Source organism: Rhinopithecus bieti, unplaced genomic scaffold (genome assembly GCF_001698545.2).
Source record: "Rhinopithecus bieti isolate Rb0 unplaced genomic scaffold, ASM169854v2 scaffold_18548, whole genome shotgun sequence".
Taxonomy (NCBI): domain Eukaryota; kingdom Metazoa; phylum Chordata; class Mammalia; order Primates; family Cercopithecidae; genus Rhinopithecus; species Rhinopithecus bieti.
In genome coordinates this window covers 1,106,010-1,110,951 of record NW_016809526.1, presented here as the reverse complement: position 1 = coordinate 1,110,951, position 4,942 = coordinate 1,106,010, and the positions used below count along the sequence as shown (strand labels likewise).

The window sequence follows — 4,942 nt, the reverse complement described above, 5'->3', positions numbered from 1 at the left end:
GTGTTGGCCAGGCTGGTCTTGAACTCCTGACCTCAGGTGATCCACCCTCCTTGGTCTCCCAAAGTGCTGGGATTACAGGCATGAGCCACTGAACCTGGCCTTAAACACTCTTTCTGAACACAACACACATTTGGACTCCACTGAACGGTCACTTATCAGGTTGTCTGAGTCCTCAGTTGTTCCTGCGCTCACTCACCCACTCTGAAAGGATTGGCCACCCTTTCCAAGGTCAAAAAGGAATGTTAGATGATATCAGGAATTTGCATGCCGAGTTCACAGAACTTTATGATTCCATGAAATGTCTCTGTGGCTATCATCTCAGCCAGCGAAATGCTTACTGTGTTTTCCTTTTCTTAAATAAACATTTCAGGCCAGGCGCAGTGGCTCCCACCTGAAATTCCAGCACTTTGGGAGGCTGAGGTGGGTGGATCACCTGAGGAGTTCAAGACCGGCCTGGGTAACATGGTAAAACTTCCTCCCTACAAAAAATACAAAAACTAGCCCAGTGTGGTGGCGTCACCTATAGTCCCAGCTACTTGGGTGAGGTGGGGGGATCTCTTGAGGTTGCAGTGAGTGGAGATCATGCCACTGCACTCCAGCCTGGGTGACAGAGCGAGATCCTGTCTCAAAAATAAATAAAATAAAAATTTCAGACCAATAAGGAGGTAGCAAGGAGGCTATAAAGGAAACCCGTGGACTACCAGGCACCTTAGCCAAGTATTACCAAGGCAGTGGAAAACCTCCATGCTTCTCTCACTGTGTCATCACCCTGTCCTCCCGATTTAGTTACTGTCTTGCATTTTCCCCCAAGGTTATTAAGGGTGGACAATAACCCCAATCCTTGTTTTGCCAAGAGTACTCTTTATGTATTTCCCCATTGCCTACTGACTGTTGTTTTGAAGTGACTAGAACTAGATAGACCTTTAGTCACTTTTTCGTTACTGGTTGAGATTAACCCGGCACCAGTATGGAGATAGGCTCCAAGGTGATTTGATAGAAACCCCCGTATCAGTGGATGTGACTGTTCTGGGTACAACGGTTCTAGTCCGTGACACTGTTCTGAGCTTCCAGGAGGGCTGTCCTTCCTCACTTTACTTTAACCTTGTCTGAAGAACTCCCAGGAAGTTACCAACAGCCCTTCACCAGGTTCAAGAGGCAGACTTACGATTACCCTTCTCGAGCTGAAAAACTGAAAAATGGAAACCTGGCAGTGAAGGGTCATTCAAGGTAAATACCTAGACTAACAACATAGTCCTGGCTCCAATGTTTCCTCACTTCCTTCTAAGGCACTGAGTATCATATATTAACAAAAGGATGACTTTCAAACACAGGGAACAGCTTCCCAAATGAGGGCTGAAAGGACAGGCAAGCAAAATATGTGTCAAGATCCTGCCACATCCTAAGTCAGTTGTTCTCAAATTATGGTGTACATCAAAATAACCTGGGGACTTGTTAAAGATAGATTCCCAGGAGCTGCCTGAGACTTAGTCTTAGTGAGCCATCATTCCTGGAGAAGGGCACTAAGAGTGATTCTAACGCATATTCAAGTTTCAACACAGCTGGAGTTGAGTCTTCTGTGTGTGCTGGGGGGCAGGGGTTTAGGTCTAAACCCTAATGCAAATAAATTACCCTTAGAAAATCTGAAAACATTCGTAAGATACACTGTAGGTGTTTCCTTGGTGGGCAAAACAGTACAGTAACATGTAAATGCAATGTGTCATGCTTACAGTAATGATAAGGAATGCATGTACAAATATGACTTTATACTATTTTAACTTAAGAAAAATTACATAGCATCCCTCTGTATCCACAGATTGGTTTCAAGACCTCTGAGGATGCCAAAATTCTCCAATGACCAAGTTCCTGACATAAAACGGTATAGTATTTGCATATAACGTACAAAATCCTCCTGCATATCTTAAATCATCTCCAGATTACCTATAATATGTCATACAATGTTACTACTTGTTATACTATATTCTGTATTGGATTTTTATTAGTATTTTAATTGTAGTATTTTTTTTTTTTTCCAAATCTTTTCCATCCAAGGTTGGCTGATTCCATGAATGCAGAACCCACAAATACAGAGGGCTGATTGTACATATAAGTTGAGTGAGTTAAATGCTCCTATGATACGACTCAGTGATACAAGAATACCATGAAATACATATTATCATTTCCATTTTACAGATGAAGAGACGGACGCTGAGTCAGGTTGACAGACTTGCCCAAACTGACCATGTTGGAAGTACAGGAAGCAGAATTCAGACTTAGCTCTGTTTGCCTCAAAAACCTGCCATGGTTTCATTTTTATTTTATTTTATTTATTTTTTGAGACAGAGTTTCGCTCTTGTTGCCTAGGTTGGAGTGCAATGGTGCGATCTCAGCTCCCCGCAACCTCCACCTCCCGGTTGGTTTCAAGCGATTCTGCTGCCTCAGGCTCCTGAGTAACTGGGATTACAGGCATGTGCCACCATGCCCAGCTAATTTTTTGTATTTTTAGTAGAGATGGGGTTTCCCCATGTTGGCCAGGCTGTCTCGAACTCCTGACCTCAGGTGATCCGCTCACCTCAGCCTCCCAAAGTGCTGGGATTACAGGCTTGAGTCATCACACCCGGCCATTTCATTTTTACCACACTGCCACAGGCCACTTCATTTTTCAGCATTCCCCTAAAGGGTAAAGTTCAGAAATGCTCTTCAAGGTCTTGGGGGCACGGCTATTTCAAATATTCAATTTAGAAGACAGTATACTTCAAATGGAGCGAGATAAAAATTAGATTAGAGGCATATTCTATTATCAGAGTTGGGAACCCAAATTGGCTAACCAGGCTCCAGGCAGTGATAAGGCGGTGGAGGTACTGATGTCCAACTGGAAACATTATCAGTACAGGTAATTTAAATATCTTTCATAGTTTCCTTTCTACTGCAGTTACCATTATATCTTCATTTTATTTATTTATTTATTTTTGAGACGGAGTTTCGTTCTTGTTGCCCGGGCTGGAGTGCAATAGCACGATCTCAGCTTACCGCAACCTCCACCTTCCAGGTTCAAGCAATTCTCCTGCCTCAGCCTCCCGAGTAGCTGGGACTACAGGTGCACGCCACCAAGCCCAGCTAATTCTGTATTTTTAGTAGAGATGGGGTTTCTCCATGTTGGTCAGGCTGGTCTTGAACTCCCGACCTCAGGTGTTCCACCTGCCTCAGCCTCCCAAAGTGCTGGGATTACAGGCGTGAGCCACTGCGCTCGGCCTATATCTTCAGTTTAATAAAAAAGAAATTCAGGCCAGGCGCAATGGCTCACACCTGTAATTCTAGCACTTTGGGAGGCCGAGGTGAGCGGATCACCTGAGGTCAGGAGTTCAAAACTAGCCTGGCCAACATGGTGAAACCCCGTCTCTACTAAAAACACAAAAAATTAGCTGGGCGTGGTGGCGGGCGTCTGTAATCCCAGCTACCGGAGAGGCTGAGGCAGAAGAATTGCTCGAACCTGGGAGACAGAGATTGCAGTGAGCCGAGATTGCGCCATTACACTCCAGCCTGGGCAACAAGAGTGAAACTCCATCTAAAAAAAAAAGGAAAGGAAAGAAAAGAAATTCAGTCTTTCAGAAGGAATACACTTACCTGAATAGAGGTCAAAGTCTCAGAAGAGGCCTCCCTCCTCTCTCTGACCTCTGAAATGCCCTGGATCTGCAAGTGGGAGATTACAGGCCCTGACGAGGGTTGCCCAAACAGCAGTGTGTCACTAGGAAGGCAGGTTAAGCATCAATTACTATGATGCTAGCACAAGTTAAGCACACCGCATGCACAATCTCATTTAATCCTTACAAGTGTATGTAGGAGGGGCTACTAGTATGTTCATTCAACAAACTGGGAAACAGAGTTTGGAACTTCACCCAAAGTCACTGATTTCTCTACCAGGACAGATTTTAGTGCTTACTAAGTGTCAGGTACTGTTCCAGGCATCTTATATGTACTAACTCATTATCCCCATTACAACCCTCTGATACAGGTGCCATAATTATGCCGCTTTACAGACAAGAAAACTAAGAGCAGAAAGGGAGTAGTAAACCCAGCAGAGGAATTCTGGAGAAGCTCTCTGGTTTCAACCTTTAGCCAACATCACAATCACTTAAAGGGCTTGTAATACACTGATTGCTGGGCCCAGCCCTAGAGTTTCTGAATCCTAAGGCTGAGCAACACCTAATTTCCACTTCTGCAAGTTCCCAGTGAATGCTGTTGCTGCTCGTCTGGAAGCCAGACGTTGAGAACCCCTTCCAGAGTGAGATCTCCCGCAACAAATTCTACTGGCCCCCAAAGCACGTGTTTTGTGTGTCTTAAAAATTAGTTGAGAACCATTAGCAAAAAACAAAAAAACGTAATTCCTAGAATTTCAGAGAAATCCCATGGAGTTTTTTGCTAGTCACGTCAAAAGAGGCCACAAAGTGCCGCTTAACCAGAGCTTCGGAAGACAGCGGCTGGGCCGGCCACGTGCACCGAGACTTGCACCACGTGCACCAGGTGCAGCCGCCCCAGGGCCGGGGTGTCGGAAAGGGCCCCCGGTCCGAGCCCCAAGCGGCCCAGCAATTCCCCCGGGCCGTCCGCCCCTCCAGATTTATTTACGTTTTCCTGACTTCCCCCTGCCCGCCGCGGGACAGCCTCCCCACTTGCATCTGCGCTGGGAGTAGCGCGTCCTTCCGCCAAATTCCCCTCCGAGCCCGAGTCCCGGCCGCCGCCATCTTGCGAGGGGCGCACCTCACAGGTCGAGAACTGGGCGGGAAGGGGCGTGGCCCCGGGACCCGCCCCGCCAGGGCTCTTGGGAGCGCGGGCAGCCGGCGCACTCAGCAGACGCCAGGGCGGCGGGGAGCACACGGAGCACTGCCGGCGTCGGGTGAGGCGTACGGCGGCGGGGTCGGGGCGGGGTTCCTGGCGGAGGGACCGGGCG

At 47.1% G+C, this 4,942-nt stretch overlaps 1 protein-coding gene across 1 annotated transcript in view; it reads left to right on the top strand.

Moving 5' to 3' along the window:
* Nucleotides 1-4,785: 4,785 nt before the first annotated feature.
* Nucleotides 4,786-4,942, top strand: part of EZR (ezrin) — a 58,008-nt gene continuing 57,851 nt past the window's right edge. Inside the window, exon 1 of the mRNA XM_017889632.1 lies at nucleotides 4,786-4,888. The gene's annotated coding sequence lies outside the window, so the exon portion shown is untranslated. The remainder of the gene's footprint in view (nucleotides 4,889-4,942) is intronic.